The 27,748-nt window shown below is 49.4% G+C and overlaps 1 protein-coding gene and 1 long non-coding RNA gene across 20 annotated transcripts in view; one reads left to right on the top strand and one right to left on the bottom strand.

Moving 5' to 3' along the window:
* The window catches only part of MAPT (microtubule associated protein tau), a 99,932-nt gene that overhangs the window by 52,299 nt on the left and 19,885 nt on the right, over nucleotides 1-27,748 (bottom strand). The gene's annotated exons all lie outside the window — the stretch shown is intronic.
* LOC109494402 lies at nucleotides 21,638-25,302 on the top strand. Its single transcript, XR_002149260.3, has 2 exons — nucleotides 21,638-21,918; nucleotides 24,904-25,302. It is a non-coding gene; the product is annotated as an uncharacterized LOC109494402 (long non-coding RNA).

Genomic DNA, 27,748 nt, shown 5'->3' with positions numbered 1-27,748 from the left:
ATTCAGCTCCTGGCTAAGTCGAGAAGTCCCGAAGCCCACCTTCCACTTACGCCCTGCACAGACGGGCTCGCTGACTAAAGTTCTCTTCTTCCAATAAATGGTACCGCCACACATCCCAGCCCTAAGACCTGCAGCCAAGGACAGCAGACTGAAAACACAAAAACAAGCACAACCCCCGAGGTGGGTACACAGCCCAGACGAGACGTGGTCACCACCCCACGGATCCCTGTAATCTAAGAGGGACACACAGACAGGAAAATAAACACACTGGGAGCTGTTTTCTTAAGGCTGCACTCTGCTTTCTTATTCTTCTAAATCAACCAATTCCCACCCCCCCACCCCCCCCCCCTCATTTCCTACCTCCTGTTTTCCCCCCCCCGGCAGTGACTTAAGGGCAGTGGGGTGGGAGGTAGGGAAGAAATTGTAGGAAAGACACAAAAGTTGAGTTAAACCTGGAAACTAAAAAGGGCCACTTTTTTTTTTTTTTAAGTTGATTTATTTTGAGAGAGAGAGGGAGGCGCAGCAAGAGAAGGAGAAAGAGAATCCCAGAATCCCTGAATCCAATCAGGGCTGCGGTTACTCAGTCTTTTTTTTTCTTTTTTCTTTTGATTGAGGAGAAAGTCACACAACTGAAAATTAACCATTATATATATATATTTTTTTTTTTAATTTTTTTAATGTTTATTTTTAACAGAGAGAGAAACAGAATGCAAGCGGGGGAGGGACAGAGAGAGAGACACACACACACACACACAGAATCCAAAGCAGGCTCCAGGCTCTGAGCTGTCAGCACAGAGCCCGACGCAGGGCTTGAGCTCACGAACCACAAGATCATGACCTGAGCCGAAGTCAGACGCTGAACCGACTGAGCCACCCAGGCGCCCCCCAAATTAACCATTTTAAAGTGAACAATCCAGTGGCATTTAGTACATTCACAGTGTTGTGCAACCATCATCTCTTACTAGCTTGGAAACATTTTCATCACCCCCAAAAGAAACCCTGTGCCCATGAAGCGGTTTCTCTTGAACCCCCTACCCCCACCCCCTGCCAGGCACCAATCTGCTTTCTGTCTCCATGGATTACCCTTGTTGGATATTTCAGATAACTGAAATCATTTAATATGTGGCCTTTTTGTGACAGGTTTCTTCCACTTAGCCTGATGTTTTCAGGACTCCTTCATGTTGTGGCTCGTGCTGGGGCTTCATTCCTTAATAAGATTCCGTTGTACGGACATAACACGTTGTGTTTACCCATTTATCCTTTGATGGATACTTGCAGTCTTTTAATAAATTACAAGTTCGGAAACAAGCTAACATGGAATTTTTGTTGTGACTTTTATCGGATAATGGTGAAATTGGGGTGGAGGGAGGAGAAAGGTGTGGACAGGAAGGGGGGATGGTAGAAGAAAGAGAAGGTCAGGGCCCCCCAGGCAATCTTCAACTTCTTCCTCATTTCACCAAGGCTGGGCCCCCATGGGGCACAGAGATGTGTAGGTGAGACCCCGGGTCCTTTTTGCTCCCAAAGAATAGGGCCTCCGCAGGCCGCAAGACGGAGCAAATTTTCTGCCCGGCAGAATTCACGTCTTCTATGCAGCTTACCTGAAGAGGTACCTTTGTTTTCTGAGCCTCCTAGGCTGCCCTTTGAGGTGTCCGGTGGTGGATGAGGGAACCCCAGGCACCTAGTCCAGATGAAAGGTGACCTCTGAAACACCGCCAGGGGGCCCTGCTCACTATTTGGAGCTCATCTGCTGTTTTCCTGGACATTTCTCCATGACGACATCGAGGCTCGCTACAAACCTGAGAGGTGGGCAGGACCCAAATCCGAGACAGGTAAAGGGCCCCAGAGACTAAATGACTTGCCCAAGACCACTGAGGCAGACTGGGACCTTACTTAGATTCGAATACCGCTCCCTCAGCCCTGCTGCCCTCTGGGACGTGGACTCCTGGCAGTTCTGATGCCTCCTTCCGCTCCCCACCCAGGTCTTTCCTCCTGTACGGTTCCCCCGGGGGTCTGTAGGTTTCTTCTGACCTAGGGTAGTCTTCACCTGATGTAGAGGAAGACGAAATGGCCTTCCTGCGCCTACTGCCATCCTTCCTATTCTTCCTCATTTTCTTACCCACAGCAATGCAGTTTGGCAATCAGCAACTCAGGTTCTAGAAAGCTCCTTGGATAAGCCAGGGCCACACTGGACACCCTTGTGGCAGCTTTGGAGTATTAATAGCATCTATTTATGTGAGCCCTGTCTATAAGCCAGTCACAGGGGCTTCAGAGAGAGGGAGAGTTTCTCTGTAATACAACCACCTCATGAGAGGAATCATTGTCTCCACTCCCTGGACGAGAAAGCAGGCTCAGAGGTTCTGTAACCTGTTGAGGGTCACACAGAAGCAAGGGGCAGAGCAGGGTCTGAACTTTGATCTTTTGATGATAAAACCCATCTCGAGGCTACTATATCTTACTGGTTCCTACTGGTGCCTTCCCAACAGTGTAAAGAGCACAACCCTTTTCTCCTCCCCTCCAGGACTGGGCGAAATGACGCTGTCCGGGCTGGAGTAAGAGCGGAGGGCAACCCTGGCTCTCCGTGCTCAGGGCTGGCAGACTCACTACCCGATCCCAACCGAGCTTTGAGAGTCTGAATCTCACCTCCGCGAGCGCACCTCAAGGGCAGGGGTGTTTCAGGCCAAGCAGCAGCCTCGCTAGGGGGCAGCAGACGCCTGGCGGGCGGCGGGCTTCTCCCGGAGCAATGACCGCAGGCCCCGCCGGGGTGCCTGCTGTGACTCAGCGGAAAGCGGAATCGCCCGTCCTGTTCCCTGGCTCCGTTCAGACAAAGGGTGATAGCCCCTGGACCCCCTCGGCTTAAAAATCCCACACTGCCATTAGAGAGTGGTGACAATGCACAATTTTGCAAATATGCTGAAAACACTGAATTGTACGTTTTAAAGGGGGAATTTCACGGCACCGTAGGTATTTCAATAAAGCTGCCATTAAAAAGACAAATACCCTAAATGGACCTCTTGTCTCAGATAGCTGAAAGATCAAGTAGAGATAATCTAGAATCTAAAAATAACCTTCCAGTGAACTTTGTTCCTCAAGGTTATTTTTGGCTCCTGCATCCCATTTTTCCTTTGCTCTGGTCCCTTTTTTGTACCATCAGGAACAGCCAGTGCACTAGGGTGGAAAACAGAATTCTTCATAATGACAGGAGCCGTGTTTCAAGTGTCTCCAGGTATTGACTTATTTAATTCATACACCCGTCTCTATTATTACGCCTACTTCTGCAGATGGGGAAATTAAGGCACAGGGAGGTTGAGTAAGTTGCCTAAGGTCTCAGAGCAGGCATGTAATGGAGTCAGGGTTCAAAGCCCAGGTGGCCTGGCACGGAGTCTCACCTCCTTAAGCGGTCTGTTAACGGAGACTAAATACAGTAGTGATTGAAATACCAGATTAGGAATACCAGGACACTTGCTCAACTAAATTAAACCTTTCACTTCCCGTGAAAATTGCCTCTTTAGGGGGGTGCCTGGGTGGCTCAGTCTGTTAAGTGTCTGCCTCTTGATCTCGGCTCAGGTCATGATCTCACCGTTTGTGAGTTCAAGCCCTGCATCAGGCTGATAGCACATTGCCTGCTTGGAATTCTCTCTCCTTCTCTCCTTCTCTCTCTGTCCCTCCCCGTCTTGTGCTGTCTCTCAAAATAAATAAATAAACTCTTAAAAATTAAAATAATTTTTAAAAACAAAATTTACTCTTTGTATTTACACTCTATTCTTTAGTGCTTATGGTCCAACTGTTTTACTTTAAGACAGAGATTAGTGAAAGGGCAATGCATCCCCATCTCCCGGGTTGAGTGAGGTGAAGTCTGGGTCCCAGGTCATTAGGAAATCCCTCTACTTAGGAAGCAAGGAGCCAACTGTACCCAAAGGAAGAGAAAGAGTCTCAAGGGCTTAAATCAACGCGCCCTTCAGGCTGACTCTTGGCAACCATGATGCTTCAGAGGCCCTTCACTAACAGCCAGTCCCAACTGTGAGGGTCTGAGGGATCGCGTCTCCTTTTGTGTCGCCTTCACCTCCCCTGCCCCCCATGGGTGGTGCCCAGCACAGAGACAGGCACAGGGAAGTCCTCACTTGCAGGAGGGTAAGACGACATGGCTCCTCCCTCAGAGAAGCGCTAAAATGTGAGCTCATGGTCACATCATAGCACAGTGTGCCACAGAATGTTCTAGAACCAAATTTGAACAATAGTAAAAAATACCCAGATTTTAAGCATAACTGCCAAATTAAGAGGAGAGAGGATAAAGGAGCTCACAGTGAGGGAAGACTTAGGTTGGTAAGAAGAAAATGGAATAATCCTGGGCGTCCATCCAAAGAGAACAATCAACAGTTGTATGAAAGCATGAATGAAGGCTGCTTTTTGGGGGGTGGTGGTGCTGCTGTGCACACACAATGTGTCATGGCTGATGTCAGCTGGCTAATGTCCACCATCGTAAGAAAATTCACAGATTGTGTCTGAGAGGACAGTTCTAGTGTTAAGCTTAAGGCTTCTGTTTTATTTCATTTTATTTTGCTCACTAAAGCCTTCTCTCCTCCTTTGTAACGGCTGGTATAGTGAAATGGGGCTGTAACATCTGGCTGGGTGATGTGTCAGGCTTGGGTGGCCTTTGTTTACAGAAACGCAGTCTCTTTCCCTCCAACCCCCTTTCTGGTACGTTTTTGATCAGCCTTCAATGAGGACAGTGCTGTCGTGTGACATCCTGATGGGTGGTAGAGACAGGCTGCTGAGCCTCTGTCCTGTTCAGGAACTGCCAATGTCCCTGGCCACCACTTTAATTCTACCTGAGATGAATCCCCTGAACTCAGAGCACCAAATGGAAAAGGAAGAGTTTTTTTCTGATGTCAGCCAAGAAAATCAGGGCAAAAAAAACCTGTTTTTCTTGGGAAAACCACTCAATCTTTAGAAAGAGAGAGAGAGAGAGAGAGAGAGAGAGAGAGAATGCACTGTTTTATAAAAGTGATTCATAGTCATCATTAAAAAGTTAAACACAAGAATGTGAAAGAGTAAAGCAAAATAACCACTTTTAACATTGTTAGGGAACTTCCTCGCGGACACCTCTTCTGTGCACACATAGAATTTTCCCTAAATGAGACTATGCTCTATAGCCTATTTTATTCACTTAATATGCTGTATTAATAAGCTTTATTTCTGGTTGATCTTTAGTGGATATAATCTGTAGCATCACAGCTGTGTCTGCCTCCCAGCTCCAACAGGCAGCAAACAGTCTACAAACCAACACAAGATTATACTTAAAAAGTGCTGAGGTGGGGGAAACTTTGCCCCCCCCCCCACTTTTTTTAGCCATCCATAATCATCCCTTAGGAAGAATGGGTATTTCTAGAGTCAGGCACTGTTTACACATTTTTATCTCATTTAATCCTCCCCACAACCTATGTGAAGTAGGGAACGTTATTATCTTATCTCCCTTTTATGTATTGAGGCTCAGTTGCTCAGGCTGGGGAGTAGGGGAGGCCGCATGTGGCTCTGAATGTGTAGTCCTAGGGTGCGTGTGACATTGGGTGCGTGTGACATTGGGTGGGTCTCTGGAGACCTCCACCAGGAACCATGAAGCTCCACTGCACAGTCCTAATGTAGGAGGAACCGCCCCAACTACACCTTTGCGAGGTGCACGCGTCCAATCTTAGCTCCATTTTGCAGCTGGGGAAACTGAGACACAGAGAGGCTGAGGCTGAGGGACCTCCAATGGACCTAGAAATCGTGGCAGAGCTGGGGACAGAGTCTGGTGTGTGGCCATTTGCTGGAAAGCTCAGCTCAGGAATGGGAAGTCGGCTGGTATTGAGCACCAGAACTGACCCCAGGCAGGGTAGAGTGGCGTCTCAGACAGGAAGACGTGGCCACATCTGATGAATGGGACTCCTCAGTCAGGCTCTTGCCTCAGCAGCGCCTCAGGTGCCAGGAAGCCTCTCAGAGGCACCCTGGGGCCATGTGCCAAAGAGCATCATGGGTTCTGAAATGCACCTGCTGCACCATTAGCCATTACTGGCACTGATGGATGGCACTCTGGCTGCCCCTTTCTCAAGGCACTTTGAGAACACTGCCCGGCCTCACCCTCACAGCAGCGTTTGGGGAGGCAGCCTCCACCCTGCCCCCTCTACTCTAAGCCCAAATGTGAGCCTGGAGGATGCTTTGCTTCGCCGCCCTCCCTGGGGCTCTCCATGAAGCAAGGCCTCCTGATCTTAAGATGCTATCTTTGTGTCTCTCCGACAGGTGCACCTAGAGGCCACTCAACCCCAACTCCTTTTGTGACACACACCGAGTCCAACCTGATCAGTTGAATGAATGGCTGGACTCCCTGAGCCCATGGCTTCTGAGATGCAGGCATCAGCTCTAATCTTCTTGAGGGACCCTTGTTCTCAGCTGAGAGCTCTCCATGGATTTGGGTGGAAAGGACACCTGGTGTGGAGTCAAAAGCCCTGGGTTCGAGGCTGAGTAGGGACAACTAGCTGGTTGACACTGGGCCAGTCATTTGCCCTCTCGGTACCACGGCTTCTTCATTTGGAACATGGGCATAATGATACTTGTCTCACAGGGTGGCTGTGAAGGTCAATGGAAACATGCCTGAGAGAGAGCACTTTCGTGAACTGTTCTGGACTCATGTAAGATGCTGTTGTCATGACAGGTGAGTTATGAACAGGAGAAGGTACTGAAGACGAGAAAGAGGAGGCTTAGCCTGAAGGGATAAGATAAGGGGCCAATGTGAGGGCCTTGGGCCGTGCCTCTGCCCTGAAGGAGGGGGAATAACGGCCCAAAGAGGGGAGAGGCAGCATCGGGGCAGCCCGGGGAGAAGAGGAAGAACGAGGGAGGCCTTCCGGAAAGATCTCAGAAGTAGTGGAGAGAAGGTAAATGTCAAAAGTAGAACGAGGGGGTCTCCCCTCCTCCCCATGCAGGTGCCCCGACAATGACGGACAGGCTCAGAGAGTGCGTGCGAACCCCTGCGGCACCAAGTCTCAGCTTGCTGGGAGCAGGGCCCAGGGGTGGGGTGGGAGGCCGGAGTTTGCCGGGACATTTCATTAGGTGGGAGCCACAGAGGAGAAAGGGAGGCAAGAGAAGAATGAAGGAGGGAAGGCAGTCGTTTTTACGATGTTTTCATCTCTACTTCTTGAGTCTGAGGACATCTCTGAAAGACGCGGGGGAGAGGAAGGTGGTGGGAGGCTGTTGCTAATCAGCAGTTGTCCCTCAGTAATGAGCAGCCTGAGCTCAGCGCCGTCCCGGAAGGGTGCAAGAACCACACGCTAGAAATGCCACACCTGGGCAGGCACGCCATCCCTGACTTCCTCCCTTGACAAAGGTGCCCTGACACGGCATCAGGGCCAGAGTCAACGACAGTGTGGTACAGGGGCGTCAAGCACAAGCACACACACTAAGGCCAGGCTGCCACTTACCAGCTGGGTGGCCTTGGATGAGTCACTCAACCTCTCAGAGCCTCCACTGCCTTGTCCATGAAATGTGGGGTTTAAGTGAGTTAATGTGTCAGGTGCTTAGGACCATCACTGGCTCCTGGACAACACTACGTAAGCTCCACCTGTGGTTATTATCATGACAACCTTATCACCCATTAATTTAGCCAAACCTTTCTGTATCCTGTTTGTATTTTCAGACTAAACAGTCTTCACAGGGCACAGAGCCCCACCCCACTTTAGATCTAACGACACGTGGTGCCCCCTTGGCCCTCCCGATGCAGCCTCTGGCCAGCCAGGGCAGATGGCGTACCCAGTGAGATCATCCCCTGGTCCCGTGACGCCTGGAGACAGGGCCAAAATCGTGTCCTGGAGCACCCTGCATGAAGCTGACTCCTTTGTAAGAGGGATGGGGGAGAGGAACACAGAGGCATGGAGAGAATCCCACCTTGTAATACCACGTAAAAAAAAGTAGCTTTAGAAATGTGCTTGTGCAGAATTTTTACAAACACCAACAACAAAAATAACACACACACACACACACACACATATGCATACAAGAAGTCCTAAAGGCTATGTGCTGAACAGAGGTTTTCTCTGGAAAGGGAAGTGGAATTAGGGAGACTTTCTCTCATTGGTCTACATTTGTGTTTTATTTTTTATTTTTTATTTTTTTTAACATTTATTTATTTTTGAGAGACAGAGCGTGAGTAGGGGAAGGGCAAAGAGAGAAGGAAACACAGAATCTGAAGCAGGCTCCCAGCTCTGCACTGACAGCAGCAAGCCTGGTGCGCGGCTCAAACCCACGAACTGTGCGATGGTGACCTGAGCTGAAGTCGGACGCTTAACCGACTGGGCCACCCAGGCACCCCTACATTTGTGTTTTATTATACTGTTTTATAGACATATATTAGGTTTATAATCTGATAAGAAGCAATAAATACCATCCCATTTTGGCAATGCAAACAATCCATGTAACAGCCAAGGATTTTCCCACAGTGCACTTCTCCTTGGATTCAAATATCACTAATTGCCTGCAGCCACAGGCAAGGCTGGAAGACACTTAACATTGATTCTAGGCATCGGGGCCACTTTGTGATCGATCACAGAGACAGAGGCTGTTGAGGGTGACATGTGCATGTGGGGCTCTGACTTGAGGCCGTAGAAGCACCACCAAAGGCACCTGACAGGGGTGAAGGCCTATGGGGCCAGTGGGGACCCCTGGATGGGAAAGGCTAATCAATGCTGGGAGGAAGGTAATGAGATCAAGGGGTTGGTTTGCTAACAGCTGATGTGTAGTCTTTCAGGGACACTTTTTAAAAAATGTTTACTTTTTTTTGAGAGAGAGAGAGAGAGAGAGAGAGAGAGAGAGAGAGAATCCCAAGCAGGCTCTGAGCTGTCAGCACAGAGCCTGACACGGGGCTCAAACTCACGAACTGTGAGATCATGACCTGAGCCAAAGTCAGACACGTAACCGACTAAGCCACCCGGGCGCCCCTGAGGTATGCACTTAACGCGTATGACTCCATGTTATCAGCGTGAAGCAAGAAAGAAGTACAAAAAACTTAGACACATAATGGGAAATAAATTCTACATGGAAAATGAGGAAACACCATACCTTGGGGGTGTAAGCCAAGGGGAGACCCTGAACGCCTGTTGGTCATAAGCGGGAGGCATTCATGTGACTCAGTGCTGTCTCCCCTGCCTGTATCTGAGCTGCTGTTGGGTCTTCCCAGGGTCTCAGGAATTACCATCAGCATCAACATCTTAAAAGAATACCGTAAACCACTGAATTGTAACTTTCAATAGGCAAATTTTATGGTCTGTGAGTTATTATCTTAATAAGATGTTTTTAAAACATTGCAAAAGAGGCTCGAAGTTAAGCTTATTTTCTTTTCCTAAATCGAAAAATACAGATGCCCTTCTGCTGTGGGCGGGGAGTTGGAGCCCTGGGCCTGAAGGGCTCGAAAGTGGTTCACTCCGAGGACTGTCTGAGATTAAGACGCTTGCACACAAACTTCTTCTCTTCTGGGCAATCTGGCTTTGGCTCAGATCCAACCCCGGGGCAAGTTTTTCTGTGATAAAACAAACCACAGAGGTGGCTTTGCAATGTTTGTACCATCTCAGAAGCTTTCACTTCTTCTGTGGGAAGAGCAGAGGTCCTGGCCTTGGTCGGAGTGGGGGTTGTGGCTCCCCACAGTGCAGAGGGGGGGCCCAGGAAAAAACGCTGGGCCACAGGGCACCGCCCCAGGTGGGTGGGACAGCAGGGAGTGGCAGGTGAAGACACCTTTGCGGGGGAGGCGCAAGGTCACATCCATTAAAACACAGAACTGGCTACGCGCAGGGAAAGGAGGGAAAATGGATAGGAAGAAACAGGCTGCTCACCCGGAAGGCTGTTTTGCCACAGAGATGGAGGGTGGGCCTCTGACGGGCCCTCCGAGCCAGCAGGCCCGGGCTGTATTAACCATCTTGTCCTCCCAAAGCTCAGGGTGTGCAGATGCCGACAGAGGCAGGGATCGCTGGGGAGGGGCTCGTGCACGCACATGCACACACACACACACACACACACACACACACACACGTCCAGTGTCTTGGGGAAGGGGAAACACCACGACACCCTCACTTCTGAAGCCTTCACCACACATGTCCCTGACCCCACATCTGTGGGATTAAGCTGGAAACCTCCACGTTCCTGAGACACAGGTAGGGATCCTATGACCTCCCTGCCCTCCCTCCACTCCACATTTGGTCCAGTGTTCACCGTCACACTTGTCCCCTCATACTCTAATTGTACCCCGTTAGACTCCCCATTAGAGGTTCTCTGAGGGTGGAGACTCCTGCACTTGCCTTTTTAAACCACGGTAAACAGCTCAGTTCTTAGTGCGGTGCTCGGTATACGGGCTAGGTGCTCCATGTACCTTCACAGACCGACGTAGGAAAGAATGCACACTGAAAGCCACACGGCACACTTTGTCAAAGGGCATGTGCCGCCCTCACCACGCCACTCTCATATCCGGGCCTTTGTGCGTGCTCCTCTCCCAGACAGGAAAGCCCTCTTCTACTTGCCCTCCCCTGCGTCTGGCTAACTCCCACTCAAGCTCTAGAAGCCCTTCCTGGCTCTGCCAGACGCCCTCAAGTGTGCCCCAGTAAACGCCTGTTGCACGGTGTTGTGATTCTCTGGTTGCTTGGCACTGGTCCAGGAGGGTTAATGCCCTGAGGGTGGGAGGGCCGTGCCACCTTCTTCACCACCATGGCTTCAGCGCCTGGCCCACACCCAGCCCAGAGAAGGTCCTCACTAAACTGGCGAACCAATGAGGGTGGGGGGCAGGGAGATGGGTGTTGGTGGGATGGAGGGGGGAGATGGGGCAACATGAACTGCTAGCACTTCCCAAGCTCACAGCTCATGCTGTCTTGCAAATCTGACAGCCAGCCTGTTCCCTCATACGGGCCACCCAGCCCCCTAACAGCCGTACCTCTGACAGCCCCCAGGAGAGAATGTTCCCCTGTGATCGTGATCGGGGAAGGAACTCAAAATCTCCCCCACCCCTTTGTAAACCTCAAGTGACCAAAATGAATGGGATATAACTGCTATGTCGGCTGGGTGTCGGGCTTAACCAGGAATGACTTTAAGTTTGTCATCTTTGTCATCAAGGTCTCTCCTATTTTTGTTCCTTCTCCCCCTCCCCCCAAAGCAGACCTTGTTCTCCAGGCATTTGTCTGGGAGCCCCTGCTTGGCTAGGACAGATTCATATAATTCTGGGTTCTCAAGCTTGGAATGGACCTTAAAAAAGAGGCCCTCGGGATGCCTGGGTGGCTCAGTCGGTTAAGCGGCCGACTTCGGCTCAGGTCATGATCTCACAGTTCGTGAGTTCGAGCCCCGCGCTGGGCTCTGTGCTGACAGCTCGGAGCCTGGAGCCTGCTTCGGATTCTGTGTCTCCCCCTCTCTGCCCCTCCCCAGCTGGCACTCTGTCTCTGTCTCTCTAAAAAATAAATAAATGTTAAAGAAAAATTTAAAAAAGAAAGGAAGGAAGAAGGAAAGAAAGAAAGAGCCCCTCTATGGCACAGAGAGGTGAAGTGACTTGCCCAAGGTCACACAGCTAGTCAGCACTGAAGCCAGGATACAAACCTAAGTCAGGGGGACATTTCAATGAGGATACCCCAAGTAAGGCAGAAAACCACTGTTTTCCATAACATCAAATCCATGTGTTTGATACTACAGGTCAGATGCTATTCTGTTTACTTAAAAAATACCACGTCTTTGCTATACAGGCTATCTTTGCCCAAGTCATAGATTGTACTTTTCACTGTTCTCTTTGAATCCCCGTCACAATTCTAGGACATCAATCTGTGTTTCCCGTCAGGGAGGAGAGAAATGATCTGGTTCCTTCAGGCTACACCAACAACGAACGAAAATACGACAAAGTAAGTTCACTGCGTACAGATCACCGAATTTGCTTCTTTTTACTGAAGAGAGATAAGGACATCAGAATCCGAAATATGCTCAGAGGGAACATGTCATGTCAAGAGAAGCTGTCACCAATGCAGGCCATGCATGAAGTTCACAGCTCTTCTCACATGTGGCCCTGGGGACATTTTGGGAGTAGATGCTCTGTCACTGGGTGCCTGGGGGCTCAGGATGAAGCCACATCATATGATTATCTAAGAACTTGTCACCCTGTCACCCACAGTTCTCAGTTCAAGAGAAAGAGCAGAGTAATTAGAAACCATGTAGAAGACTGTTTATGATTGAACAGCTCTGTGATTTCCTTTTCATTCTTGTGGCTTATTGTGTGGACAGCATTTTCCAGGGAGCCATGAAATGTGCACTTGTAAGTAATATCCAAGGGATCAAGAGTGTCTAAACACCTGAAGCCAGTGATTAAAGGCTTGTTTTAGGTGAAAAAAATATAAAATTAGTGAAGATGCTGTAACAGGATACAAACGGAACTGATTTTACTTAGAAAAACCTCGTTAAAAAAAAAAGTACAATGTGACCAAAGGTATTATCAAGTAAAATTTGGATTATTTGTATCCTAATTTAGATACTTATCCCTAGGGGCACCTGGGTGGCTCAGTCAGTTAAGCCACCAACTCCAACTCTGACCAACTTCGGCTCAGGTCATGATCTCGAGGTTCATGGGTTCGAGCCCTGCATCGGCTCTGTGCCGACAGCTCAGAGCCTGGAGCCTGCTTCGGATTCTGTGTCTCCTTCTTTCTCTCTGCCCCTCCTCTGCTCTCTCTCTCTCTCTCAAAAATAAACAAACATTTAAAAAACTAAAAAAAAGAAAGATATTTATCCCATGTCTTCCAGATCTGGTTTGAAAAGACTAATTCTTAAATCTTTTTCTCTTAAGTAAAACTATGCATTTGCCTTTAGTTAATGTGGTAGGCAAGAATGGCCTCTCAAAGATGTTCAATGTCCTAATCCCCGGAACCTACGAATCTGTTAACTTTACGTGGCAAAAGGGAAGTAAGAAGGTAGATGGATTAAGATTGTCACCCAGCTGAGCTTAAAATAGAGCGCTGATCCTAGATTATCCGGGTGGGCCCAATGTAATCACAAGGGTCCTTCTACGTGGGAGATGGAGGGAGGAGAGTCGGCGTCAGAGCGATGTGACATGAGAAAGACTCAGCTGGTCGTCACCAGCTTTGAAGATGGATGGGGCCATGAGCCAAGAAATGTAAACAGCTCCAGGAGCTGGGAAAGGCAAGAAAGCAAACCTCCCCTAGATTCTCCAGAAAGGTGTGCAGTGCCGTCGACACCTTGATTTTAGCCCAGTGAGAGCTGCGTCAGGCTTCTGACCTCCAGAACCGTCAGATAAACGTCTGTGTTGGTTTAAGGCACTACGTTGGTAGCAGTCAGTTACCGAAGCAAACAGACAAGTAAGTCTGCTCACTCATATGGACTGGTACTTTAACGACAACTGGATTTGGGGGAAAGGAAGGAAAGAAATGGACTGGGACAGCACATCTGCCATGTGCCGGCATCATGGCAGACCCTGAAGTACGTGCCACACTCGGTCTCCCCCACCCTCCAGTGAGGTAGGTATTAACAGCGCCATTGTTGACGGCTCTGAATCTCCAAGAGGTTAAGGCGCTTGTCTGAGGCTCCCCCTGCTACAGTGGCAAAGCCTGGGTGTGAACAAGTCTGCTTGGCTCCAAATCAGTTTCTATTCGACAGCATGGCCTTCCTCCACTCAAGCTTAATGATGCAAAAAGCCCACAGGGCTTGCTCTGTCCCACTGAGCACCAGGAGAGCCCCAGAATGGTGGCTCTCCACCTGCCCTGCCGGGCCCCCTCCTCCCTTCTCTCACATATGCCAGCAGGGTTGGGGAGCAGGCCAGAAGTGCAAGAGAGCTCCTCCCCACAGCTCTGGCCCTTCTATGGCCCCAGCCTCTGCACCGTCCATTGGAGGGGCCACAAACAAAGTAGTACATTGCCCTCTTGGTCTGTGGTGGAGGAAGGAAATAAATCAGGTGGGGAGTCTGACCCAGGAACTGCACTGATGACAGCTAACCAATGTGCTCTCATACCCCGTATGTATCTGCAGACTAGGAGTGGGCCCTTGCAGGAGGAGGGATCTTTTCCCACTGTGAATGGTGAGGTGTATGGAAGAGACCTCTTCTCCCAGGTGGGAGGAAATGGGGTGGGAGTCACCCCTCCGGGCTTCTCACACTGATTGCCACACAGCCCCAGGCTTGCATATTCTGTGTGCTGAAATGGCACTCGTGGCTCTCACAGCTTTCTGGGTGTTCCGCGAACACACTTGGGCTTAGTTCAAAACAGGAGTCTGCTTTGGGAGCTGTCCAGATGTGGGTAGCTAATGATGTGATGGGGGGGGGAGGGCCTTTTCCTAATCAAAGGATAGAATCCTGTTAATTAAGAGTAATGCTTTGTGCTTAAAAGGCGCAAGTTCAGACCCACCCGTTAGTCTCTTCGGTTAAGATCACTTTTAAATCAAAGCGGCCACACTGAGGTTGTAGGAAGCATCTATTATTAACAGGCAGAGAGAAATGGGCTCCTAAGTGAGAGGCTCGCCAATCACCACACCGTGGAGGGAGGCTTGGGGGCTGATTGAGGCATGTCAGCTGTGTACTGAAGTTTATAGCAGCTTTCTGTGCACACATGCATTACCGATGCTGTGCTTAGAGGCTGTGTGTATGTGTGTGTGGTGGGGTACCATGCCCATGCCTGTGCACACATGCCCTCCATTACTGAAGGCGGCCCCAGGATACCTTATGGGCAGCAGGCCAGGCAGGGAGAGGATGATATAAACAGGACAAAGCAACCCCGGTGGCCTGGCCTTGGCTGAGCAGCTGGGGGGACTGCAGGGACTAGGTCAGCGAGCAGATTATGGGGAAGGCACGTACCAGCCCCCACCAGAGACCCAGAAAAAGGAGCAGATGTGGTTCCTGCCCTTTGGTGTATTCAGTCTGGCCAAGGAGAAACATATACAAATACTGAACGACACAGGGATAGTTTCAGAGCAAAGCGACCCCCATGGGCAACTCCATTCTCGGAATGCTGCCTACCACGTGCAGAGGCTCCAGGCTGGACAAAGGGATGGACGGCGTGCTCCCTGCTCTCTCAGATGCGGTTTGGGAGGGAAGACAAAAAGATAACCACAGTCTCAGACCAGAAGACAGAAGGCAGATTGGCTTGTCCCCCAAGAGTCTGATTCTGTGAGCTAAGTATGGCGAACTTGGGCTAAGACTTGAAAGGAGAGCAGGCCCAGAGCAACAAACCCCTTCTTCTTGGCTGGAGAGGGTGGTGACAGGGTCATTATCAGGCAAAGGGATCATCTCCAGGCAAAGGGGCACCTCTGGTCAAGAGGGTGATGGTTGAGAGGCAAGACGTTTTGGAGAAGCCCAGATCAGAGAGACTTCAGGCCAGGCGCCAGCTCAAGGCCCCAAGCCAACGTCCAGGAGAACAGTTCCCTGTGCAGCCAGAGCAGCCAACAAGCTCTCTCTGTGATGGTCCTGTTTGCTGGAAATTAACAAGGAATGAAGAGCGTTCTTCCTGCAGGTTTGGTTCCGGGGCTGGTAGTGGAGCTGCTAATTCTTGCAGAGTGCAAATTCCTGCACTGCCTGAGTTCCGGGGGGTAAGTAAACTGGCCCTGGCCGTGTGCCCACCTCTGACCGCCTTTCAAGGGTGATCCTTGAACCAGAAGCAGTGGCAGGTTACATAATTAAGCTTGAAGAGGTCCTGGCCAGAGCTTCCTCATTAGAAAAGGTTGCAGCAGCATAAAGCCTTGCGAGGGGAAGGAGGGCTTGGGGAGGGAAGAAGAGGGGAACAGATGGGGTGGGGACTGAGGGAGGAGGCAGCATCACAGCACCCAGGAGGGGATGCCTGGCGTCTCCTGAGGCAATGGAAAGGCCTCTTTGGAGGGATAATTCTCAGTACACCATTAGCTGTCAGAGTCAGCAGACCGACCACAGTCAATTTTCAAATGCCAGTGACAGGCTCCTGGATACAGCAGCCCTCTCCAGAGACGTCTGCCCTAGAAGGCTGTAACTGCAGGCAGTTCCTTCCGCAGTCACTGTCCAGCCAGAGGACAAAAATGTGCATGCTTATCTGAACAGAAGTGTTCCCTTTGCTTTTCCCAATTATTAACCCGTGGTTGTTAAACAGCTTGAAGGATCAGAGGTCCTTCTAGGAGGAGAGAAACTCAAAAAGGCGTTCCGCTCAGAGTCCACCTTCTGTCTGGTAAGAAGGTTATTCGACTCTGCAGATGAGGCAACAGAGAAGCTACGCAAGTTGCCCAAAGACACCCAGCTAGTCGACAGCAAAGGAAGACAAGAAATCAGCCTCCTGGAGCAGATGGAGGCACATGGTGCCAGAAAGCAGGTTTCCATTCTCCAGAGAACTGATGACTTTACAACAGCGTGGTTACATGCTCAAGTCCCTGCCTGCTCATAGGCTGACCAGTCTCTAGCCAATGGCGGTCAGCCAGCAAAAGTCTAGTGACCAAAGCACCAGCAGGGGGCACACTCTCAACCGTATGGCTGATGGTATCGTTTGGGCAACTGTCCAAGAAAAGTGTTCTTTTAAATTAATTTAAAACCCACAGTATAAACTACTTTCGGAAAAGAAGAATAAATTCATGCGTTATTTAGATCCAACACACTCCTTTTAAATATTCTAATGACCACTAATGATTGTATTTTAAGGAAACAAACCAATAATGCAAAGTGTAAACAACAAATGGAAGCCTTTTTCTGAATTCAGTCAATTGACTGTGAATGGCTGGAGAGATCATTCCTCCTAAGAAAAACCTGCAGGAATGTAGTTCAAACCCATTGCTCACTTCAATCTTCTCAAACCTAACCTGTTCTGGTTTATCTATTTGTTTTTTTTTTTTTTTAAGGCAGTAAATATAACAGAGCAAAAGTTCCACGAGAAGACATTTTAAGGTGCAGATACACTTGAGAGCACTGGGAGAGGGAACCCTCAAGCCAGAGTGGCTTCTTCCTGTCCAGGAAGAAGGTCAAGGGACCTGGGATCTGGCAAGTGGCCTTATCTTCCCCGAACAAACAAGGCTTTGCCTCAGTTTCCTCAGTCCTAGGAGGACTGTCCACAAAGTTCTATAATCTCCCATTGGCTCCACCAGGACAAGGGGCTGGAGTACAATGTGGGGACCAAGGGTGAGGTGGAGAAAGTGGCTGCCACACGGCAAGGTAATAAAGGGGTGGACTGTCTGTAGAGAATCCAAAATCAATAATAAAACCGACTAACAGCCAGCCTGGTTTTATGAGCGTCATGTGCCTACAATCCTAAACGGTATTTGTGCTAAAATACTCCTCCTCAAAAATGTGTTCTTGGTCTCTAAGTTATAAACAATCGGTGTCATTGCCGGTGAGTGTTAATAACACGTATGTAAGGTTTACATTAGCACTTTAAAAAAACGTACCCTTTAGGAAACCTGGTTTTCTCCATAGAAGTCACTTGGAGAACTCCCAGGTACATAATTGGCCCCAACATATGTGGAGTTGGCTCCACACGGTTGTTGCAAGAGAAAGTTCTTAACAGTTCAGAATTGTGAGCTTGCTTCGGGCACCATTTGTGGCTTCAGTCTCAGGGAGACAGCACGTTCCTGCATTTAGGAAGTAGGTTGTAAGCGTGAACCAAGGTAGTTTGGCCACCTAGGAGCTGACTTACTTTAATGCTGTCCTTTCGTGGGGCCACATGGAGATTTTTATTTGTGTTTAAAATTTAAAAGAACGACAACTGAGTGTGAACTGCCAAGTGTAATATTTGTGCTTGGTAAGTACAACTTTTACTCACACGTGATATATTTTACTGAGTCTGAATAATATATTTCAAATGGAAACGTCTTCTTTTTTAATTGTTGAGTTATCATGTTTAAAACTAAAAAATTAAGCAGTAAAGCAGTACCTCCGTGGTATGATTTAGTGGTTGCTAAATTACAGGCAACTTCTGTAGATGTCTCACTTTCATGAAAATTCACTTATTAGTAACTGAACAGTGATTTACATAAATTATCATTATATCAGGCTGCAACCAGCAATCAAACTTCCGTAGATATAGTAACAGTTTAATAAGTACTTGTGCTTTTTGTCCTATTTGGTACCATAATATTTACTTTTCTTTTTTGTAATTGTGGCATAATTATATGTATGGAGTTCCGTCAGAGAAACATTTTCTTACTTCTGTTTCTTTTCTGGCCATTATTACTATCATTTCATTTCATGGTTATTTCTGAAGATCATTCTGTGATGTAAAGGAGGGGAAAGTGAAGTGACAAGGTGCCAGCAGCTCATACCACCGTTCTGCAAAGTGGCTTGTGATGGGTGAGCAAACCCCTTCCACAATCGGCCAGGCTCAACCATCCACAGATCTGCAAGCGAATGAAGGTTAATTTTTCCCTGAACCACCAATTTCCCTGCTAATGTGCAACACTCCATGTAAAACTCAACGATGTGAAGGTTCATGAAGACTTCTCAGGGCCAGGGATGAGAAACCTGAGCAGGGCCCACAGAGGGTGGTGCTGCATTGGGGTCTGGCCCTTGCCCAGCCCCGAAACCAGAGGCCACCCTCACAGCAGCCAGAGCATGTGCTCCCTGTAGCCATGACCTACTTCCCGGTCTCCCAGCGGGGGGAACCGGGCAGGCATGACAAAGCAAAATTAAGCGAATTTGGAGTGGGCTCATGCCAGAAAAGCTTCTAACAGTATTTACCTTTTTCTAGGGACAGGAGGCAGGTGTCCCGAAAAGAGGAAGAGTCTGATCTTGGAAATTAAAAAAATTGACCAGAGGGAAATGGAAAGAACACAGGCTTTGAAGATGAAAGACCTGGGTTCAGATTCTGATTCTGCAATTTACTGGCTGTGTGATCTTGGGCAAGTGACTTAACCATTCTGAGCCTCAGTTTCCTCATTTGTAATGTGAGACTATAACCCCACCTTTAAAGGCTGTGCTGAGATGAAGCAAAATTGTGTCTGTCTTCTGATACCTGAGACCATCTCAGCTCTCCTACGTAGTTTTCAACAATGACATAAAATACTCTCCAGGGACAGAGCCAAAGCCTCATGGGGCTTAGGTGCCCCTCTGCCTGCCTTGCCTCAGGGCTGCCTTGGTGGTCAGGCACAGGGATTTCTCTATGCAGAGTACGCCACACTTTTTCCAGAAAGGAACTTAGCTTGCCAGAGGGTGGACTGCTTGCCAGCAGGGGCTGGGCACCCACTACCAGTTCCCCTGGGAGTGTGTGCTTCAGAGATCTGTAGCAGCCGACAATGGCCAGGTATTCCTGACATTTAAATAAACACGTGCAGGGTGCCTGGGTGGCTCAGTCAGTTGGGCGTCCAACTCTTGATTTCGGCTTGGGTCACAATCTCACGGTCATGGGATCTAGCCCCACATCAGGCTCCGTGCTGACAGTATGGAACCTGCTTAGGATTCTCTCCCTCTCCCTCTCCCCCACTCATGTTCTCTCTCTCTCTCTGAAAATAAAATAAATAAACATAAAAACTTTTTAATAAACACATGCAAACTGTGGGTAATGAAGAATACGTCATCCTAACCCTCTGTACTTAGAAGTAAGGGGACCGGATGGCAGGTAGGAGAGAGTAATAAGGAAAGAAGAAAGGCCTAAGCAGTGATTTAAAAAGTAATGGAGGTTTTGTTTTTGACTGATGGTGGAGCTAATATTTATTGCAATCCTTTACTGCTTATTTGTGCCCCACCCACCTACAGTAACTTTCCTGGTCTGTACAATGGGTATAATCATACCCTTCCCAGGCACTGAGCCTGCCCCATGTAAGGTGCATAATAAAGCTTGGCTGAAGCGAAATATGAAATTAACATATTGTTACCTAGGAAAATATCTTTCCCGTCCTGGTTTTTTTGTTTGTTTTATTTTAAAGAGTGGGGGAAGAGGGGCAAAGGGAGAGAGAATCTTAAGTAGGCTCCTCATGGAGCATGGAGCCTGACACGGGGCTCAATCCCATGACTCTGGGATCATAACCTGAGCTGAAATCGAGTCAGATGCTCAACCAACTGAGCAGAGGATTCCCTACAGTGCTTCAAAAATATACCTGCTAATGTCTGGACCCACCCTAGTGATTAGGATTCAACTGGCCTGGGGTAGGGCCTGGGCATCATGTTTTAAAAGCTCCTCAGATGAATCTCATGTGTAGTTAGGTTGGCACCCAGGGTGCAGGTGCTGGGGCCACAGCCCTGAGTGACACGGACACATCCTTGCCCTTGTGAAGGCACCATTGAAGGAGACAGTAGACAATCAAGTGAGACAAGTGTCACAAGAAAGGCCAGAAGATCACAGGAGCATAGAAGGGGCACCTGTGTGGCCTGGGGGGTGGGAGAAAACTTCCCTGAGGAAGCGATGCTTATGCAGAGGCCTGAGGGATACGGGTAAGTTAGCAAGGTGAAGTGAGTGGCAGGGAAGAACAGTCCACACAGAGGGGAGACGAGATGCAAAGGCCCCAAGGCAGGAGGCTGCAGAAAATTTTCAATCACCTAAAAGATGACCCATAAGGCTGGAAGATGACAGAAGCAGTATCGCCTGATGTGTGAAGCTACTGGAATTTGGGACTTGTTTGTCACTGCAGCATCATCCTGGCCTTGCTGACTGATACAGAGATTATAGTAGAAAGACTGAGGGCCGAGTCCAGCCTGGATTCAGCTAGGAGGGTGGGCACGTTGGGAGAATGTGGAGGTGCCAACGGTGTTGAGGATGCTTTAAGAACAATCTGGCTGGAAGAGGAGGAGCCAGCTAGGATGGCCAGCCAGGCACCCCTGGATAGCAGTATTTTTAAGCCTCTCTATACATCCTGCCAAACTGCCTCCTGCCACTAGCATCGTATGGGGGCAGACCTGAGTAAATGCTATCTCTGAACGGGGGCAGGGACCGAGGGCCGCAGGCAGAGGGAGGTGCGGCCCTGGAGGGGAGGATCCCCACCTCTCAGAGCTTCTCGTTCTGCCTGGCCCACGGCAGGCACTGAAATGGTCACTGCATGAATAAACAAATCTACAAACATGTATGTCTGCACTCCTATCACATGTCCAACACAAGGGACAAGGAGAGAGAAGGAAAAGAAAAAGCAAGGCATCATGGGATGAAAGGCACTAATGAGGTGTGCAGGAGTCAAAATTAAATTCACCCACATACAACGCAGCAAGTTTTCCTAGGAAAATCTGACCCCCTCTTGCACTGAGGTCTGGAGATCGGCCTCCTCTGCAGGCCAGTCTCGATCTGATTCAATTCCAAAATCCAGGCAGCTAGGAAGATGCAGGGGGGACACTGGGCGTGTTATAAAGTGCCGGTCCCCAAGTGTTGCCCAGGGAAGGGCAGCAACATTACCTAAGGAAACAGGGAGGGCTCTCGCAGCTGCTTCTCTGCCCAGGAGCCGGTGGACAAAGAGCGGACCTCTGCCACAGAGATGAAGGCAGTTCCCGGGCCCAGCAGTGGGACGTGCTGTCACTCCATTGGGATGATTTTCCATAAGCGACTCCTGGTTGTTACTTGGATTCTAAACCGGCAGGAGCAGCCCCTACGGGCAGAGATGGGCTGAGCGGGGGCTGCAAGGGGGCTATGGGTGCACAAAGGTCTACGGGCGGGATGGAACTGATGCATCCGTCCTGCGGGCCCCAGGGGCTGCGTGGCCAGGGAGGGAGGGAGGGCATGACATCACAGTCACCCTGGCAGAAAAGCCAGGTCTGTGAGGTCATGGAGCTCTGGGGCCCTTCTCCCCTGCCTTGGGCACTGTGTTTTGTTTTGTTTTGTTTTTGTTTTTGCTTTTTGGTGTTTTTTGCCTTCAAAGAGGAAGGAATGGATGAACAGGCAAGAGAAGAACAGAGGGGAGGAGGCTGGGAAGCCAGCCCACCACTCTCCCGTATTTGGGAGTCCATACGCCCGCCTCCACTACCCGTGACCCTTGCTAGTGAGGATGGACTGAGCAAAGGAGCCTTCAGAGTCACAGGTGACTGAAGCTCATGTGGCCCTGCACCGGCATCTGAATGGGCTTTGGAGATTCCAGACTTTGCACACTTGATGGGGCCACGGCTATGTCCTGAGGTCACTGTCAAGGACTGGGGCGGGCCGGGGGGTGTTCTCTCTCCTCTTCCTACAGATTTGCATAGGCCTGTCTCACACTGGATTTCAAGGCAGACAGGGCTTAGTTGTGAAATGCAAAAAAGGGGACTTGTGAATTCCAGAGAATGTACTGAAGGATCTTTTAAACCCAAACACTCAGCTACCACTTGCTATGTGCAAGTCTCTTTTCTAAGCACATTATAAACCCAAATTCACTTAATTCTTTTCACAGCCCTATGAGGTGGGTATTGTTATTTTTACACCAATTTTATAAATAAGGAAACTCAGGCACAGAGAGGTCGAGCAACCTGCCCAAGCTCATACGTACAGCTAGGACATAGCAGGGCTGGGATTTGAACCCAGGCATTTGGCTTGAGTGTGTGCGTAAAAGCTCACTGCCATGTGAGAAGAACTGTAGGACAAGTTGTTTCCCAGAAGTGAGAGTGGAGTTCCACTTCCTCACCGGTTTGTATCATTCAAGAAGGGGACTATTCCTAAAGACTAAAGTGGGTAGGTCAAGGTTCCACGCAGTGGTGACAGTGGCTGAGTCAATGAACAACTGCGGTTTCCTTAGGTGCTGCAGAGGTGAGAGAAGATTTTAATGAGAAAAACTCAGATTCCCTTTTATGAGAGGAAAACAGAACCACACAGAGCCCTGGAGGTAGGCTGGCCCCCAGCATTCCCTCAGTGCCCATAAGCAAAGCTGCGACAGTCAGACCACATCCAGCTGCCTGTCCCCTGGAGCTGTCTCAAGAGTAAACACTATGGGACTTCTGGGCTAAATCGGCCACAGAGGGGCAATTCTCTCCTGATGGCTCTGGGGACCAGTCCTAGCCTGGTCTGACATCCTGGTGGGGATCCAGTCCCAACATCATTCTCATCTCTGAGCCACATTCCCATCCCATGCTCAGTGAAAATCCCTGAGTCATGATAGAGGACAACCAATGCTGGAGAGAAGCCTTCAGGTAACACCTGCTCCAGGCGTCCTCTCTTGTAAGAGAACAGTATGTCAAAATGCCTCAACATAATAACACCTTTACCATACATATAAAACTAACTTATAAAATCCGTGTGTGTGTGTGTGTGTGTGTGTGTGTGTGTGTGTGTGTGTGTTTCTTCCCTAGCCAGACTCAGTTTCTCATGGGCCAGGACTGAGTGATTCCAAGTAGCCTAGTGCCTGGCACATAGTAGGCCTTCAACTGGACGTGCTGGACGTTTTTAGAACTTTTAGACACCTTGGCTGGGAGTTTTGATAAAACGTCCCTTCGTTAAAAGACAGCAACCAACAAGTATCAGATCAATGGAACCCTCGAAGAGCCAAACATAAGGCCTTCGGATCGGGAGGCTGAGTCGTCCAGGGTCAGTCATGATATTGACCAGAGACAGGACTCGGAGTATCTGTCAGCAAAAACCATTTGCTGAGGGTCATAGGCTCAGGTGCTTTGGACCTCCTTAAGAGGAATCTTCAGTCCCTGCTCCTCCCTTCCAATAGGATGGCACCAGAATATCCCAAAGTAGACAAAGGGCTGGCCTCTGCCACAGAGATGAAGGCAGTTCCCAGCCCCAGCACTCTGCAGTGGGATCTGCTGTCACTCCTTTGGAATGACTTTCCATAAGCGACTCCTGGTTGTCACCCCAATTCCAAACTGGCAGGAGCAGGACCATATGGTATGCTTCTCCCAAGCTCTCAAAATCCCCATCTCAGGAAGTTCTTCCTGCTGTCTATCTTGAATCCTTCCAGATACAGTTTAAACCAGACAAACATCCCATGAGTATATTAGTTTTAAATCTTCTAAATTAGTAATTCACACTTGAAAATGGTGACATTCAATTGAAATACAATTTCCTTTTTGACATGTATTCATTTTTGAGAGATAGACAGAGAGAGCGTGAGTGGGAGAGGGGCAGAGAGAGAGAGAGAGAGAGAGTATCTGAAGCAGGCTCCAGGCTTTGAGTTGTCAGCACAGAGCCTGAAGAGGGGCTTGAACCCATGAACTGTAAGATCATGACCTGAGCTGAAGTCAGATGCTTAATTGACTGAGCCACCCAGGTGCCCTTCTTCTTCTTCTTCTTCTTCTTCTTCTTCTTCTTCTTCTTCTTCTTTTTGTTAAAGTTGCTAAGAGTGGATATTTTTTTCTTTTTAAGATTTTATTTCTAGGTAATCTCCACCCCCAATGTGGGTCTTGAACTCACAATCCCAAGATCAAGAGTCACATGCTCTACTGACTGAGCCAGCCACGTGCCCTGATTATCTTCCTCCAAAGTACAATTTCTGATTTATCTTGAGAAGTTGGAATGATCTGGCCATACTGGAGCCACACTCCCACACGACACTATCATTGGCTGAGGCCTCCCGAGTGCCACTCCTGTGTGGGCATTTGGTGACCTGCTTCTTGTCTGGGCTCTTCACACTTTGTTCCTTGGGGCACCAAGCAATTCACTGTCACCCACTTACCTAGGCAATCATGAACCCCCTCTGATTTCCCTTCAAGCCCAGTGACCCCAGGTCAGGCACAGTGCTTCTTCCAAGGTCTTCCGTCCAGAGGGGGTTGCTTTTTTTCGTTTTAATGTTTTTATTTATTTTTGAGAGACAGACAAGAGACAGAGTGCGAGCAGAGCAGGGGCAGAGAAAGAGGGAGACAGAGAATCCGAAGCAGGCTCCAGGCTCTGAGCTGTCAGCACAGAGCCCGACACGGTCATGACCTGAGCTAAAGTTCGGTGCTTCCCCGACTAAGCCACCCAGGCGCTGCCCAGAGGGGGTTGTTACGGGAAGGAGGGCTGAGTGTCCTGAACTCTCAGAGCTGGCTGGTGTGCACTGAGAAGAGTAAGCGGCCTCCATGCTCTGACCCAGCTGACCCAGTTTGTCTTACAGGACACACTCCCAAAACGGATGCCAGGGCATCAGCTCTGGGTCTGGAGAAGAGGACTTTCCTGCAAGGGACACTGGTTGTCCATTCCGGAAGAGAAGACTCCCCACGGCCTGTTCTGCGCTGGTTCTCACCGACTGAGAAACACTCCAAATTTGTGCCCAAGTCTATACGGAGAAGCACGTAAAAGTTCTTGTCCCTGTTCTTTTCATCATAAATCCTACTACAAGGACAACCGAAGGGAAATTATCCTACATTTTCATTTAAAAATCTGGGGAGGGGAGGAAAGAGGAAACTCCCTTGCAATCAGATTTTCCCACATTCACATTTATCCCTTATTAACCATTAATGGCTCATTCATCACGCTGTAGAACTATTGTGCAAAGATGCATACATTTACCCCATGCCGGCCTTTTTGACGTTCATTATGAATTTAATTAGTATTAAGTACCCACAGTGTGCCAGGTGCTAAACAGCAGATGAGGGGCAGACGCGATGAAGGCTCCGCGTCGCCAGTCAGCTGTCTCTCTAACTGCTGAGGTCTGCAGCTCGCATTCCCTGCGGAGCCGCCCCACTGTCTCAGGACTTCAGATATGTCCTCTGCGGGTTGGTGGGGAGCTGAGGAGTGTGTCTGTGGACTTCCAGGCACTGGGAGGCATTTGCAGGTGATGGGCCCTGTGCAGCCACCCCATACTTTGCCAGAGCACTCCAGTCTGGTGTCCTTGAAGGACAGAGAAGGGTCAGGGGGGCAGAGCTGAGCCCCTGAAATCAGGCCCAGTGCTGGAGAGCCAGGCAGGAGGTATACAGCCTGGGGAGAGGAGGCCCCTTGAGGCAGCAATGCTCAGGCTGGAGTGTCCTCCAGGCGGAGGAGGAGGAAGGGGCCACTGTACTGCTGAGCGTCGCCCCTAAGGGCTGAGGGACCACGGGAAGGTTACCTAGCCACCCTGAGCCTCAGTTTCCCCCGATGAAAAAATGGATAGAATCTGCAAATTCAGTGGGGCGATATAGTGATGACTGTTTCGTCATTACTGTTTTTGTTTTGTTGCTACTGTGAACTCCAGCCAGGCAGCTGGTCAACAGCGTCAGGGCACAGGAGAGCAGAGGGCTTGGGGGAAAGCCCAATCCATCACCGAAACAAACAAAAACAAAAACAAAAACAGGAGGTCTAGGATCTGTACAAAGCATGTGCATTGCAGGTGCATATAGAGCCCAGGAAAAACACTTCCAGCACCTGCATTTTCTACCTACAGCCCATCTGGAAGGTTCTCTGGTCTAAGGCAGCCAGGTGCCCAGGCTAGCCCACAGAGGCCTAGTAACAGAGTCTATGTCTGCGATAGACCTCAGCAGCTTTGAGCTGCCAGGCCCATCTTGGGACCTTTGAATCTTTCTGAGCTGTGAGCCCACTGACCTCCGCTAGAGCCCAGAAGTGGAGGACGGGGGTAAAGGGAAGGGAAGGGAAGAAACGCGAACAAGGCAGAGTAATTAAGAGTCAGCTCTGGGTAGAACCCACAGGTTCCCACAAGCTCGTCTGTGAGTGTGGCCACAGGAACCAACCCGAGTGGAGCTCTCTGCACCGGGTCTGAGGAAACCTCCAGGGTCCTCCGCAGAGTAGGGGCAGGTGAGGGGCCAGGATGAGGGGCTCTGGCCTCAGCAGGGGTGAGGGTGCATTGGGAGGAGGGCAGCAGGGACAGCCCTTTCCTCCAGTTCCACCTTGCCCGGGTGGCGGGGAGCGTGGCTGGGGTGAGGGTGGAGAGGTGATGACAGGCAGGGCTGGAGAGGTCAGCACCGCTGGAAGGTAGACAGAGCAGCAAAGACTCAAAAACACCAGAAGAGTGGAAAATGGAGTCACTGAGGTGAATTTTTTCAAAAATTTTCAAAATTTTTTTCAAAATATTTCTTTTTGATTATAAAAGTAATTCATGCTGCTGTTGGAAGTTTTGATAATGAGAATCATTACTAATATGATAAATTTTTAGCCACACCACACACACACACACACACACACAAAAGAAATACAGACCTATTGGATTTGGGAAAATATGCAGTGCAGAAGTTAGAAAGTGACAGTCCCTCTGTAACCCATCTTCAGTTCCACAACCTGGCCTCCGAGAGCTTAATAACACAGGGGCATGTTTGCAGATTATCACGGTAGGTGTTCAGGAGTGTAACTAAGGGCTGGTCGCTCACTGTGCCCTGTCATTTATATGAATCATTGCCACTCCTTACCACAGCCCGGAGAGAGAGGTGCTAGTATTCCCATTTTTCAGATGTGGAACCAGGCTCAGAGAGGTCCAGCTACTTACCCAACGTCACACAGCTAGGAGGGGACAGCCAAGCGTCAAGCCTGGTCTGCCCTCCTCCCAGGCGTGCACCCTTGCCACCACACCTCATCTGCAATTCAGGAGGGCGGGAAGAAGTAGGTAAATAAATAGCATCTCATGTCCGTTTCTTGAGTAAGACATGGTAACGATAAACGATTGAAACAATACTTGGGGAAAACTGAGCTGCTAAGAATAGGCCAGGCAGGTGCAGGGAGGGCTGACCTTCCAGGAGCCCCCAGAGCAGCTTTGGTGCTAACAGGGGATGCACAGACTTTGGAAATGACAGGAAGGTGCTCCAGGAGACAGCAAGGAAGCAAACGGCCAAAGTGGACAGAAAAATGAATGAGCCCACGCCACTCGCAGGGCTTACCACGTGGGTGGGCGGAATGGAATGGCGGTTCTGAAGTTCTTGTTCACACCGCGACGTGTCCGACCGCAGCATGCCCACTGCTGGGAAGTGCTTCATCTCCGTGGGCAGAAAAATCTCATTAACCTAATGGATATTTTCCAGCAACCAATGTTGCTTCTG

Source organism: Felis catus, chromosome E1 (genome assembly GCF_018350175.1).
Source record: "Felis catus isolate Fca126 chromosome E1, F.catus_Fca126_mat1.0, whole genome shotgun sequence".
In the NCBI taxonomy this organism is placed as follows: Eukaryota; Metazoa; Chordata; class Mammalia; order Carnivora; family Felidae; genus Felis; species Felis catus.
The sequence above is the reverse complement of the archived record's forward strand: the minus strand, read 5'-3'. Positions and strand labels throughout refer to the sequence as shown.